Raw genomic sequence first — 16,531 nt, forward strand, 5'->3', positions numbered from 1 at the left:
AGTTATTTGTAGTGAGGTGGATGGACCTAGAATCTGTCATGCAGAGTGAAGTAAGTCAGAAAGAGAAAAACAAATACCGTATGCTAACGCATATATATGGAATTTTAAAAAGTGGTACTGATGAACCTAGTGGCAGGGCAAGAATAAAGATGCAGACGTAGAGAACAGATTTGAGGGAACGGAGAAGGGGAAGCTGGGATGAAGTGAAAGAGTAGCATTGACATATATATACTACTAAATGTAAAATGGATGGCTAGTGGGAAGCTGTTGCATAGCGCAGGGAGATCAGCTCGGTGCTTTGTGACGACCTAGAGGGATGGGATAGGGAGGGTGGGAGGGAGGCTCAAGAGGGAGGGTATATGGGGATATATGTATACATATAGCTGATTCACTTTGTTGTACAGTAGAAACTAACACAACATTGTAATGCCTTTATACTCCAATAAAGATGGGGGAAAAAAACATTAACTGTAAAATGAAAGAAAACTAATAACTAAACAGGATTAGACCATGCCCCATTTTATAGTAATTGGAAATTTTCATATTTTAAAGGTTTTTACACATTCCCATTAATTCATTTTTTAAATATTTTTATCAGCTTGAATACTGGCTAGAACTACAGAGACCTGTCTTTCTACAGTCTAACATCTCTACTTAAATTTTACAAAACTCATTTCTACCCAGAAAGAGAATGTGAATCATTGTCAAAGCAGTATCTGTATAATGTCTGATGGTTGACAGGATGGGTTCATGGTGTGAGGACTGCTGTTTATAACAGGGAGATTTAAAGTTGGATTCCCGTGGACAACAGTGATGCAAACAAACTCCAAATCTACAAAAAACATTAGTCATAAACTGATAAGTGCATCTTTCAATAACTAGTTGTTACCCCTCTATTTACGCGCCTTCTCTTTAGTATGCTATTCTTAGAATGCCAGAAGAAATGAACTTGCCAGTGCCTTTACTTAATGCAAAAATTCCCTCAATATATCTCAGTTACAGTGGCAAGAAATACTGTCTGGCTATTCACGGCAAACAGGGCCTTCACCACACACTAACTCCCAGCTGCCTACCTGCTGTTAGTGCATTAAAAGACATTCTGTCCACTTAATTTTCACTCCTTCTCAGCCACATTTTTTATGCTTCCCCATCCTTAGTAGGCAATTTCCCTCTGCTGAACTATATTAATCAGAAACTATATTAGGCCTACCCTTGGGCACACCTCTCAATAACAAGTTTGGGTAGCAACCAATCCCTATAATTGCTTACTAGTCGTTATTGTATTTGTTTTCAAAGGTTTATCCCTCTCGCAGAAAAGTTAAGTTGTTCCTGGACAATGTTGACTTTAACCTAGTTGCAGAAGGTGATGCACTATGAGAGACATCTACATGACAAGATTAAGGAATATCAGGAAGCTTCTGAAAAAAAAAAGAAAATTCCTTTAAGGTTCTTCATACAAATGTTCCCTTTTAAAATACAAACACACTTGGAAAGGTTATGCAATGGATGAAATGATCATGTCCCCCCATAACGTATGTGTTGAAAATCCTAATCCCCAACGTGTTGCTATTTAGAGATAGAGCCATTGGGAGATAATTAGGTCATGAGTGTGAAACACACAAGATGGGATTAGTGCCCTTATAAAGACAGACACAAGAGAACTTGGTTCCTTTCTTTGGTCTCTGCCATGTGAAGATACAGTGAGAAGATGGCCATCTGCAAACCAGGAAGAGGGCCTTTACAAAGAACCCAACCATGCTGGTACACTGATCTCAAACTTCAGCCTCCAGAACTATGAGAAATACATGTTTGCTGTTGAAGCCACCCAGTCTAAGGTATTCTGTTATAACAAACCAAACTAAGATGGGTTAACTCAGCAAACTAATTACACAAAGTCAGAGACTCATAAAGCATTCTCCTCCTCTACAAGCTTATAAAGGCACAAAGATTGAGAGTCAAGATGGTAGGAAAAAAGATGTGCAATAGAATGAGATGAAGCTCACAGAAAGCTAATTCTACCTAATTAAAAATGGTTCCTGTCCCAGATAGTCACATTTTGCTCATGACACTAAACCTACTCTAAACTAGACTGAACAGTAACTAGTCTTGATTTACCCACTTTATTTTAGTCGCTCATTTTAGGTTTGTCTTTTCATGAGATGGTTTATAGCAGCTCCAGAATTTATTTGCTTAGAGTACAATGCTTGTTATCAAAGCTTCCACAAAGCTCTTTAGATTAAAAAGATACCAGAGAAATTTCTGAGACACTATAAGCATGATCATCTAAAAAAATTTTCAGTCAATAAAATTACTTCCACATACTACAAAAATACTTTAAATAAAAGATGAGAAACTATCCAAAAGTGCCTACGATGTTGACAAGTTCTGTATCATACCTCTTGAACACTTTTTAACATCATTTAAGATTTTTTCACACTTTTCATGGTCCTTTGAACGAGGATAATTTTTACATTATGAATTAGAATGAAACGAATTTATAAAGAAAAGCATAATGTAGATATAAGCTGGAAAGCAATGAAAGAATTTTCATCAATTAATAGTTTCCAATTTCACATCACAATTTGTAGACCAAACTTTAGTCTCTTCTATTTTTAAAAACCACTTCTAGGCACATACTTGTAATTCATCACACACACACACAAAAAGTATCAATAAGCTCCATAAGCTCTCCTTTTGGTTTTTATCTTAGAGATGCCAGGTGCAACTTGAAATTTCTTATCTCTACTAAATTATTTGTTTTAATTAACAGTTTTAGGAAAATATAGCTGACAGTTCACATTTCTAAGTAAAATTTGGAGCAAAGGTACTATAGAAAGCCATTCTTAAGAGGTTATTGGCTAATTTCACAACTTTGCATGAAAAGTGGTAGCTACATATTTTTGTTGCTATTCTGTTGGTATTTAGAATGTACTATTAACAAAGAATATATATAAAGCATCTACTAGATGGGAATCAGGATATTTGAGTAAGAAATATACTCAAATATCTCTTTTTGATATTTTATCCTGATATAGAAAACTTTATTACCATTTGGTCCGAATTTCTTACTGTTATCAGCTTTACTAAAATTTATAAAGTTTAAGAAATTTATAAATATTTTCTTAATGGTAAATGTACTAGATGAAAAAGCTGAAGTGTGTGATCTCAAATTATTTAACCTCTCTCATTCTCAGTTTGCTCCTTTCTAAAATTTTCTTTCTTTGGTTGACCCCCCTAAGGTACATGCAGTAAATTTGGAAACCACTAGTATACTGGAAAGAAATGGGCTTTGAAGACAGTTCAGATTCAAAAACTGGCTCTGCCACTTATGAGCACGAGCAAATTAATTAGCTAATGTAGTCCTCTCATAGGACCAAAAATTTCTCTCTCATTATCTTTGACATAAATCATAGCAATATTTTTTGGATCTGTCTCCTAAAGCAAAGGAAATAAGAGAAAAAATAACAACAACAACAAATGGGACCTAATGAAACTTAAAAGCTTTTGCACAGCAAAGGAAACCACAGACAAAATAAAAAGACAACCTACTGAATGGGAGAAAATATTTGCAAATGACATGACCAATAAGAGATTAACATCAAACATATATAAACAGCTCATACATTCAACGTCAAAAAAACAAAGAACCCGATTTCAAAATGGGCAGAGGAACTGAATAGACATTTTTCCAAAGAAGAAATGCAAACGGCTAACAGGCACATGAAAAGACACTCAACAACGCTCGCTAATTATCAGGGAAATGTAAATCAAAACCACAATAAGATATAACCTCACACCTGTCAGAATGGCCGTCATCAAAGAGAGCACAAATAACAAACATTGGTGAGCATGTGGAGAAAATGGAACCCTCGCACACTGTTGGTGGGAATGTAAACTGGTGCAGCAGCTGCGGAAAACAGTATGGCGGCTTCTCAAAAAACTAAAATTAGAACTACCATATGACCCAGCAATTCCACTCCTATGTATATATCCAAAAACAACAAAAACACCAATTCGAAAAGATACATACCCCTCAATGTTCATAGCAACATTATTAACAATTGCCAAGATATGGAAGCAACTTAGATGTCCATCAACAGATAAATGGATAAAGAAGATGTGGTATTTATATACAATGGAATACTACTCAGCCATAAAAAAGAATGAAATTTTGCAATTTGCAGCAACATGGATAGACTTGGAGGGCATTATGCTAAGTGAAATAAGACAGAGAAAGACAAATACTGTATGAAATCACATATATGTGGAATATAAAAATTAACAACAAACTAGTGAACATAACAAAAAAGAAATAGACACAGATAAAGAAAACAAGCTAATGGTTATCAGTGGGGACAGAAAAGGGGGGAAGAGGATTAAGAGGTACAAGATATTATGTATAAAATAAGCTACAAAGATATATTGTACAACACAGGGAATATAGCCAATATTTTATAATAACTATAAATGGAGTATAATGTTTCAAAATTGTAAATCACTATATTGTACACCTATAACATATAATATTGTACATCAAAAATACTTCAATTTTTAAAAATTTTAACAAAAAAGAGGAAAAATAATAAACACTGTGAAAAAAACAATTTTAAAAATTACTCTTTCTAAAGAGTAAGATAATTATGTACATGTTCCTAGCACAGATCCTGGTGTGTAGAATGCACTCAGTAAACATTAGTAGTTCTCTTCCTTTTTAATGCAATTATTCAACAAACTTTTATTGACCAGTTATAAGTACTAGTCCGGGATGCTGGGGATACAAAGATAGCTAAGATATCACGCTCCATTCAAGTAGATCATGGTTGAATAGGACAGACAGATGTATAAACAAATATAAGCAATACAGTAAGAATATTTCAATACTAGAGACTAGATATAGTCATTCAACTAGTATTACATGAGCACTACTATGAACAAGGCAACCTACTTGGTACTGGAGATTTGAAGGTAAAACATAATCCCAGGTGGGAAAGCTTTCAATTACTGATTCTATTTCTTTAATATCTGGGAGGATTCATATTTTCTCTTTCATTCATGTCAGTTTTGTTAGGTTGAGTTTTTAAGAAATTTGCTCTAAATTTTCAAATGTGTTAGCATAAATTTGCTTATAATATTCCCTTATCATTGTTTTAATGTCTGTAGCATCTGTGGTGATGTCCTCTTTTTCATTCCAATTTTGGACATTTGTGCCTTCTTTCTCTTTTCCTTAATTAATCACACCAAAGATTTATCAATTTTACTAGTCTTTTATAAGAATCCAATTTTGCCTTTTTTATTTTCTCTATTGCATATTTTCCTATTTTATTAATTTCTGCTCTTACCCTTTTTATGTGTTTTATTCTTTCTTTGAGTTTAATTTGCTGTTTAATGAGTTTGAGATGAATCATTTATTTTTAGCCTTTCTTCTATACTTCCTCAAGACTATGAGTTCACCTCAAAGCAGGGCTTTAGCTGCATTCCACAAATTTTAATATGTCATATTTTCATTAGCATTCAGTTTGAAATGTTTTCTAATCTCCGTGGCAATTTTTCTTTAAACCCATGGGTTATTCATAATGGCATTTCTTAATTTCCAAATGCTTGGAAATTTTCTAGTTTATATTTAGTCATTGATTTCTAGCATAATTCAGCTGTGCTCAATGAATATATTTTGATGTTCAATCTGATGAAATGTGTTGAGACTTGCTTTATGGCCAAGCACATGGCAAAGTTTTTTTAAGTATTCTGCAGTTTCTGGGTTCAGTTTTACATGTGTATAAACATATTTACATATTGGATGATGCCTGTTATTACTCAAATATTATATATTCTTCTATGCTCGATCTATCATTACTCAGAGAAGTTATAGTAAAGTCTCTCACTTTAATTGTTTTTGTCCATGTTTACATTTATTACAATCAATGTTTGCTTTATATAGTTTGAAGCTTTTTCATGATACACATAGTTTTAAATTATTATATCTTCCTAAAATATTGACACTTATGTCATTATAACTTATCTCTCCTTATCATTTATAATGCTTCTTGCTTTGTAGTCTAATTTGTCTTATGTTAGTTTAGTTACACCAACTTTCTTTTGGTTGCTGATTGCATGATATATCTTCTTCAGTTCTTTTTCATTCAACATTTCTGTATGCTTACACTTAACCTGTGAGTACTGGAGGAGAATATGGTTGAGATTTATTTTTTTATCCAGTTGGATAAATACAATACAATAAATACAATCCAGTCTTTTATTGGTATATTTTATCTGTTTAAATTTAATGTAATAATTGGTCTATTTGGGTTAATTTCCACATTAGTATGTTTCCTTTCTTGCATTATTTTGAGTTATGTAGTTTTGTTTTTTCATTTTCTTCTATATTAGCTATTTAGTTACACATTCTTTATTCTATTAAAAGTTTCTCTATAATTACAATATGTATCCTTAATTCTTTTAAGTCATTCAGTATTTTTACCATTTCTTAGACAATTTAAAGACTTTAGAACAACTGAATTCTCTTTCTCCTCTCTCATACTTTATGCTGTTTTTGTTATATGTTCTTAAACCAGTAGCATATTATTAGTATTGGTTAATACAATAAATATCATTTAGATATATCCATATCTTTAGTCTTTCCATAAATTTTCATTTCTTTCTGCATTTTCATGCTTCCAGGTAGAATTATTTTCTTTCTGCATGAAGTACTTCATTGCTATTTCTTTTAGTACAGATCTTCTGGGTATAAATTCTTTCAGTCTTTGTTTACCCTAAAATCTTTATATCATCCTCCTTTTTGAAGGATGTATTTTATAGAATTTCATGGCTGATACATATTAATTACATATAATATTTGTTTTGCACTGAGTTATCATCATTCCAGTATCTTCTGCTTTCCATTGTTTCTGTTAAAAAGTCAGCTGTAAGACATTGTGGCTCAATTGGCAATAATAATTCTCTTGGTCTGATTTTATAATTTTCTCTCTTTTTGCTATGGTTTTCAGCAGTTTTACTATAATTTGTCTAGATATGTTTTTTTCCTTCATATTTATTCTGCTCAGAATCCACAGCACTTCTTGAATACATGGCTTGACTTCTTCAATCGGTTTCAGAAATTTCTCGGTCATTATCTCCTCAAATACTCCTTTTGTTCCATTTTCTTTCTTCTTCTGGAATTCCAACTACACATATATCAGACCTTTGCACTTTGTCTTATATATCTCTTATATGCTTTTTCTACTTTTTCTATTTATTTGTTTCTGTGCTGCTGTCTTAAATTAACATTTTCTTATTCTCTATATACCAAATTACTAATTCTCTCTTTAGTTGTACCAAATATGCTGTTAAGCTATCCATTGAGTTCTAAATTTCAGATATTTATTTTGAGTTCTAGAATTTCCATTTGATTTTTTAAGTTCTCTGCCAAAATTCTTCCTCCTTGACTATTAATCACAGTTATTTTAAAGTATATGTTGGATAACAGCAGCATCTGGACCTCCTGAGAATATATTCTATCATCCTTAGTTTGGGTCAATTCTTTTCTCTCTGTATGAATGAATTAGATTTTTATTGGGTGATGAACACTGTAGATTTTAAAACATTGTAAAGATAATCTGAGAATCTGGGTGGTGTTACCTTCTTCCAGAGAATTTGGGGCTAAAGAAAAGATTGCTTTAATCTAATTAGAGATCAAGATAATTTGAAACTGGCCTTCAGTTCCTGGTCTTCATGACTAGTCTATTTCTGGTTTACCCTTACTCTAGGATGCAGTCCTTGATGGTTCCAACTGAGAAGATAGGCTATTTACAAAGCACCGACCTCCTTGACAAATCCTCAATTCCAATTTTTATTCTTCAATCTCTATAATACAAAGCAGCTCTCTTCAGCTTCTCAATCTTCCAATCACTGCTTTCACTTTTGAAATCTACAATTTCCTTGAGGGAGAGAGTATGCCCAAATGCTGGGCTCATTTTTGCTAGTTTCCCTCTTCTTTCAGCTCTTGGCTTAAAAATAATTAGTAGCCATCTGATGACTTCATATAGATGCTCTTTTCTTCTTCATATTTTATCCAAATTTTATAATCATTCTTAACAGAAAAATTGGTTTTAAATAACCTAGTCATTAATGGAAATTCTCTTTTTAATTCCATTTTTTAATCCTTTACCTTGTGGCTACTCTCTTCCTTCTACACTATGTCACTTAAGTTTTAAATCTTAAAAAACATTTCTAGCCAGAATATTGGTGCACCCATACTAGGCTCAGATAGCTCAGAAAGTCCATATCAAGAATGCAACATGAAAGAAAAAGAAGGGAAGAATAAAACCATGATCCAGCAAAAATGCTCCAGTATCTAGGACATTCAGAAATGTTGATAGCTCCCCAAATTATCTCCTCTAGCTTTTTCTTTCTTAGCAAATCCATTATTGTGGGAATTCTGAGTTACTGGTCTTTTAGTGGTGGCTGGCAGAGGCCAGAGTTACCAATTACTAGCTCTGCCAGTGACTTAACAACCCGAAAGGTAGATATTTCCAGTTGAACTAACCCACCTTTAGCAAAGAAATCATAGTAATGTGTTTCCCTTCATGGACAACAACTATTGTTCAAGGGAAACAGAAAAATAGCCCTAGAAACATATCGTGTAAGTATAAAGAGAGGTTTATAAAAAACAAAACTTACAAGTGGAGAAAACAGCAGATTGCACAAGATACCCAAAGTGCATATAATCCCACCGAGTAGAGTACCTGGGGTGGGCACAGCTAGATTCATCGTGTAACGTACCCAAGAAAGGAACCCTGCCCTTGTATTCATCGTCAAGTGGCATAGGGTCAAGATAAACTTTAAGTGGACTATGTAACAATGGGGGCTTCATGGTTGAAGAAATGTTTGAAGAAGAGGGGAGCCTCTGGAGCTCAGATAAGGTATTAGTTGTTAGCAAAATAGCAGGTGCCAGGAAGAGACCTTGTTCTTCTTACATTGAACAGGCATGCTCCTCCTGACAAGTCAAGTTTTTGCAAAGCCACCAAAAGGGAGAATAGAGAGAGTGCCACCAGGGTAGTAGCCAAGGCAATCCAAGAGAAAAGCCTTATCTTTTCTCAGCGTTTTAGCCCTAGTTCTGTCATTATGATTGTTTGAACATACACACTTGGCTCCCATGGATCTCAATCTCCACATCAGTACACTTGGAGATGAAGATAAAGGTGAAACTTGATAAATTTAATTCCAGATGGTATTAGGACACTGTTTCCTAATTCTCCACATGTGTCCAGGCCCAAACTTTGCACAACACAATTTGCTCTTACTCTAATCCACTTATATCAGTGGTCCTCAGCCTTGGCTGTACAAATCTTAGTGTAATCATACATTTTCATTTCTCTAAATAAACACCTACAAGTGGAATTGCTGGGTCATGTGGCAGGTATATGTTTAACTTTATAAGAAATAAACTGTTTTCCAAAGCAGTTGTACCATTATACCTGCCCACCTGCATTGTATGAGATTTCCAGTTGCTCCTCAATCTCACCAATATTTAATATTGTCAGTACCTGCAAAGCTTTTAAAAACATGTTGTCCAGGCTACAGCCCAGAATAATTAAATCAGAGTCTCTGTCATTAGCATTTTCAAAGCTCTCCAGGTAAAACCAGTATGCAGTCAAGGTTGAGAATCACTGGCTTCATGGATAATATAATCCATTTTTTTCTCCTTCTCCACAGCTATGTCTAATGGATACAAGCTCTATAATTAGCATACAGTTTCAAAAGCAAGATTGAAAGCAAGCTAGTAGACACAATAATTGGGGTAAAAGAACTCTTTGGACTAAAATAAATATCCCCAAATAGTGTATGCGTTTGTTATAACTTTTTATAACACTTTAGATATAATATTTTGAACTTTTTTCAGATGTTTTCAGATATATATCATTTTAGTAATTAATCACACTTTTTGCTATAATAAAGTTGAAACAGCCTAATTAGTCAATAGAGGTATATTAGAAGTAAAAATCCATCTAATTATCTGCCATATAAAATACAATCACCATCTGTACTATTCCCTTGATCTCATGTAGAACAGAACCACAGCGGCATGTAGCCACTTAACACAATCAATTAACCACATTATCCTAAGTTTTCCAAGCATACATATGAGTCTGAGGTCTTTTGACGTAATGAATTGTTGGAGAAAATACTGCAAATTATAAAACATACATGGCAAGGTTCTATATTTGTAAAAAATCAATAATATACATAATGTATACATATAAGGTATCTAAAGAGATACAGTATTTATGTCAATAGTGTCAGATTGCCTATAGGTATTCTTCCTATTTTTCTTTTGTTAAATGTCTGGTTTTTCACTTATATGCACATACTGCCTTTTTTATTCAAAAGAAATTCTTTTAAAAAATGTGGAACTTGAGTGTTCTGCTTTTTACAAAATATTTTATTTTAAGCCAAATACACTTGCTTTTCTTGTTTATGTTTTGTACATAAGAAGACAGGTGGTTCACACTAATTTCATTATCACATATGTACATCCTTCTAATTTTTTCCTATTAAGAGACTAAGCAAGGGCTCTAGAGACAGACTGGATACAAATACTGGTTCTGCCATTTGCTAAGTATATCATTTTGGATGAATTATTTAATATCTGTGTGTCTCAGTTTTCTTGTCTACACAATGATAATAACTGTATAGGTTATTAACTTTATAGGTTAGCTGTGAGAAATAAATCAGATAATCCAGTAAAATTACTTTGCTGGCATACAGGAGGTTCTCTATAAATATTAGCCATTTTTATCAATATATTTATTACTAACTGGAAAATATTCAAATTAATTGAGTGAAAAAAAATAAAAAGAAGCACACACACACAAAAACAATGACATAGGATATCCATTTGCAATTAAATTACCCTTTAACAAAGCTTAGAGTCACAGAATTTAAGATTACTGCATTGTATAGAACATTCCATTTATTGGCCACTGGGGAGGCATGCAGGAAACAGAGACCCAAAAGAACTTTGTGAAAATATAAAGCAGAGGAATATAACATAATACTGTGCTAAATTAAAAAAGACAAACTCTTGCACACAATTTATTTCATGCTCACAGTGGAAAATGCATGTAAAACCATCCGGGTACCCATAAGCATGAATCTAATATAGAATTATAGTGCATTTCAGTCAAAAATCTCTGTTGTCCCAAGGTTTCTCTGATAACTTTTAAAACCACTGTCAAAACTTAGTCAACATTTATGGTCCTTTAGGAACTATTTTTTGGACTAATGAATTAATCTGTTGCATCATTTGAAATTCTTAATTTATTTTCAAAGCAATGAATATAAGTAGCTTAGTTCTTTCTAGAGTATTTGCAACCACATCATACAATGATTAAAGGAAAATATGCAGATAACTTATTTCAGCTAAGACCAAAGTTATTCACAAACAGTAATCAATTTTCATATTTCCAAGTGCTAACATTATATCTTTTAATAAATGAATGACTAAAGAAATAAGTTCAAAGTAATAAATAAAACCCATTATCAAAATGTGTTGGAGGGGCTTCCCTGGTGGCGCAGTGGTTGAGAATCTGCCTGCCAATGCAGGGGACACGGGTTCGAGCCCTGGTCTGGGAAGATCCCACATGCCGCGGAACAACTGGGCCCGTGAGCCACAACTACTGAGCCTGAGTGTCTGGAGCCTGTGCTCTGCAACAAGAGAGGCCGCGATAGTGAGAGGCCCGCGCACCATGATGAAGAGTAGCCCCCACTTGCCGCAACTGGAGAAAGCCATCACACAGAAACGAAGACCCAACACAGCCAAAAATAAAAATAATAAATAAATAATAAATTTTTAAAAAAATGTGTTGGAAATTGCCAATTTTAATCTCATTTTAATTTTTAAGCTATGCTTCTAAAAACATGGATTTAATGCTTTTTAAGACATATTTCTTCTAAAGTACTGTATTTTTTGGTAACTATGTATTTCACAAATAAAATGAAGAGGTGGTAGACTCCATCACTGGGATAATTCCATCTCAGACACTACTAACAGCTATGTTCAGAAATATCCAAGACCATCAAAAAAGCATATATTAAAAAAAAAAGCATATATTGCTAAAATCTAAAAAATTAGTTTTAGTGCATATTTCCTGCCACAAATTATAATCTTATCCTTGCACTTCTCCTTAGTCTAAAATCAAGTTCGTCCCCCTGCTTAAGCTCCACAAGAAAATGCACTCCTTGAGGTCTTAGAAGAAAATTTCAGTACAAATAAAGTTCTGTAATGAAATATGATTGACCCAGCTCTGACCTCTAGCCATGTAACTAGGAAAACTGCTTGAAAATTGGTTTAGACTGGATTACTTATATATTAAAAGCCACTTATACATGATGTTATTCCAATACAAGATGCCAAGAAAAAGCTATTAATTTGTGAATACAGCTTCTAAAGTGTGGGAAATTCACGAATGATAATGCAAGATCTTAACATTATTCAAAGAGTCCACAGACAAATCATCACAAAAGTGAGAAAGATGGAGCTATAATTTATAGGGGTTGAAGAAACTGGATCACTTCCTATAAACTCAAAGAGAAAAGAATTATAATTCGTTTGCCTGTTTCAACCCAAATATCTATTGAACATGTGTTAATTTGTCTTGTCTGTGCTGGGCAAGTTCTTCCCCAGCAAAAAACACATTTGAAAGCTTGTTAATGGCTATACCATAGGAAGATGTTTTAAGATTACACTAAATTTTCAAGAAAATGGTACAATTTTTCAATCATTTTTAGGTTATTTGCTTCAAGTAAGCATTCAAACTCCATCTCTGTAAAAGGTTCTTATAAAGTTTTATTTAGTTAAAAATGCAAATAATTTTAGGAAATGCATGATAAGAAGAAACTGCAAAGTTTTTAAATCCTTTGCCTTGAGCCTGGAAAGTGTAAGAATAAGGATGAGGTGGAGGAGAATGTTTATATCACTCAAACATAGCTACAGCTGTTTTGTATCAAAGGAAAGGTTTTTGAAATGTGCTAAAAGCCAAGTTTAAAATACCTAAAAAGAGGTTCACCACACATGGAAAGGGATATCCACCTTCTCCAAAACTTAGTATTCTAAGCTATTATGTTACTTGATATTGGTTAAATGTGACCATTATCTAACATTTTAACTGAAAAATATAAGATTGTTTCTACCTTTGAAAAGTCCAAAATCCTCCATCAACTCAGCAGCTGTGCATGATTAAGAATGTAAACAGGCTCAAGAGACTGATTCCATTTCCAGGTCCTCTGCTTATGAATCACCTACCCAAAGACATAATTTTAATGGAAACAGAATTTCTTTCTAAAGCAACAAATAAATTAACTTGCAGAAATACTACAGCAAGACAACACTTCTTTACTAACACTATTGTACTGAACAAAGGCAGGCTCCATTTTCTTTTGCTTTAAGACATATAGTGAGGAAATGAGAATTTCTCTGTTTTTCATTTTCTGGGAAAAGAAAAATATTATAGTTGCCTTTCCAATAACAGCAACTTAAACTCCCAATCTTGTTATGGCAGCTTAAAGATCTTTCACTGAGGATGGACACAGTATTTTGGATGGTGAAAGTAGAGTGCCTTACTTAAGGCTGTTCAAACCAAGATTGGGTTGACTGGTTCTGCTTACCTGGCCACCCTTGACCCAGATTCATGTGCTCAATTTACAGATCAAGATGAAATCCACTCTAATGTCTGGGATTGTAAAAAAATGTGCTATATTATTTGGCCAATTATTTAGCACAAGGGACTCATTTCAAGTGAGAATGCCAATATTCTGAGTGAAGGACAAAGGTAAGTGAATACAAATCTGAGTAAAAGTAATAATAATACTTATCTGAAATAAGAGGCTATAGCTGAAGCTGAAGCTAAAGGAAAATTAATTCAATCTCACAGACATTCACATGCTGCCCATTGTATAAACTATAGTGCCTGGACATGTACACAGTTTTGCTTTTTGCCTCTCAGATGGTGTGATGTCAAAAGAAAGTACATAGCATTACTATGTAAATAGATTTGACATAGTTCATTCAAATCTGACTCTTAAAAAACATGTGTGACTATCAAAACATCAAGTTGTACACCTTAAATAGATACACTTTGTCAATTACACCTCAAAGAAGCTGTTTTTTAAAAAAATTCTGTGGCTATTAATTCTTAATACTGGTCTGAAGAACACAGGATATAAATCATAAAAAGGAAAGCAACCCAGAGTATAAAATTCAGTGACCATGGTGACTTTTAATAGTCATTCTTTAAATTGGAATATAATACAAATGTATCCAATCACACTGTACATCTTAAACTTACACAATGTTATATGTCAATTACATCTCAAAAATAAATAGGAATTTTTATATCAATAAAGATAATAGAATATAATAAAAATTAAAATACTATGATTCAGATATACTAATTTATCTTTTTACCGTTAGCCTTACTTTAAATCATCTTTCTAAACACTGGATAGAAGCCATATAAGACACAATCACCACCTCTACTATTCCCTTGACCTCATGTAGACCCACAGTGGAATATAATGATGAAAGGCACTCCATGTAAATCCAGACACAATCATTTAACCGCATTATCCTGAGTTATCCAGGAATATTTGTAAATCTGTCAGATGTTTTGATGTAATGAACTGCATTGTTTATTCAACTGGTCCTCTTGACTTTGGCTGTAGAAGCCCAGCTTGGAAACAGTCAAAGGAAAGTGAAATAACTGAGGGTGTCCATGGTCTAAGTATTTACAAGTTTAATTTTTATGACTACAGTCCTTCACTTGAAAATCAGCATGAATCCATTCTCTTATTTGAAGTTGTGCTTATAAAATTTTCACTTCATGGCATTTATTCTCGTTTAGCAAAACTTCTTTCTGAAAGTCACCAGTATTTCCTTTTTCATCAGAAAATTACACTCACAAAATGACACAGGATAGATTCTGCTCACAGAATTATAGAAATACCCCTACATTTTATTGATTTTTTATATATCCACTCAATGCCAAGACATATGCCCTAGTCAATCAGAAATGCAAGTCTAATTGCTCAATTAGCACTATTCATCTTATAATATTGTGTAAGGGGTTAATGAAACAAGGAAATTATCTTCAGTTTATCCTTAATAGTTTGAGAAGATCTGTAAACGAGAGTTAGATTCTACTTCTAATTTGGAGGCAGAGTGGGAAACCTTAAGTAAATGGAAAAATTCAGATTAAAACTACCACTTAATTCCTTTAAAAACTATTCACTTCACCCTAAAAATAGAATTGTTTTAATGTCAAAATAAAAATACAATCTTTATAACACCCCTTTATACGACAATTTATTTATGACTAAATTATTAGACAATTATTTTTTCAAGTGACTTCCATAAGTGAAATTACTGAAGCTTTACTATTATTTATGACCTCTCAAACAGACTAGAAAACCTAAAGAATGTCATAATAGTTTTCTATTCAGTCGCTAACCACAGTTTGATGGAAACTTTAAAATGGAAAATAGAGCACTTAGAATCTATTTATTTTAGAATTATAATTCAGGCTAAGAAAAAGAATGGGTTCAATATCCGTCATTAAATGTAAGAGAGCAATATGAATGCTTCTCTCTTAAATTAGAAGTATGTTTTATTCTGATCCAATAGAAAAATAATATATATAAAATACTTTCAGGGCAAACTGCCAATATCCACATACATCCCAACAAATAACATATATTCCAACAAATAACATCATTTCTTTCCATGTAACTAAGACTATAATGGCAAGACCAAAAGATGTATATATGAGAATAAAACAAATACTAAAACCAGAAGTAGGAAAATTTATTTTTATAAGATAGAAAAATAGCATTATGTATCGAAAAAACAGAGCTCCTGAAACACTTCCACCAATGATTCTAAAAGCTAGCTAGACAAAATAACATAGAATATATTTTTTGAATGCAAGTTTCTCCACATACATTTTGAATTTGGTTTTGTGAGGAAAATACTACAGATAATTAAGTTATTTCTGTTACATTTAATATATACTAGAGCTATCATTTAGCCATCTAAGTTGACCAGTAATAAAGGCCAAATTATCAATTAATTACCAACACAGCATTATATTTATACATATGTATTATAATTATACAAATGCATAATACACATTTTTCACTAAAGCTTTGCTTCTTAATCTAGAAGCTAAATACCTATGGCCTTGAATGATTAAATATAATGACAAATTCAAGGACACTTTTATGTTTATTTAACAAGACAAAAATATGTGAATATACATGGAACTGCATAAATTTTTAGTCACTGATGTATTTTACTGATACATGTAGAAGGTAACTCACTAACTTAAGAACATCAGCTGTTATGATACCTATTAAGTTTTTACTATGAAGGAAAAAAGGTCATGTATTATCACCTTGAAATAACATGAATCAAAACTTTTTCATAAATCAAAACATGTATCAAAACTTTAAAACTATAATCTCTAATTTTTAATTAAAAAAA

General features: G+C 32.8%; 1 long non-coding RNA gene across 1 annotated transcript in view; it reads right to left on the minus strand.

The window, feature by feature from the left end:
- LOC309663419 overlaps positions 1 to 16,531 on the minus strand; it is a 206,672-nt gene that overhangs the window by 179,655 nt on the left and 10,486 nt on the right. The window lies entirely within an intron of this gene.

The sequence above is a fragment of the Balaenoptera physalus genome, assembly GCF_965194825.1.
Source record: "Balaenoptera physalus genome assembly, chromosome: 6".
Lineage (NCBI taxonomy): Eukaryota > Metazoa > Chordata > Mammalia > Artiodactyla > Balaenopteridae > Balaenoptera > Balaenoptera physalus.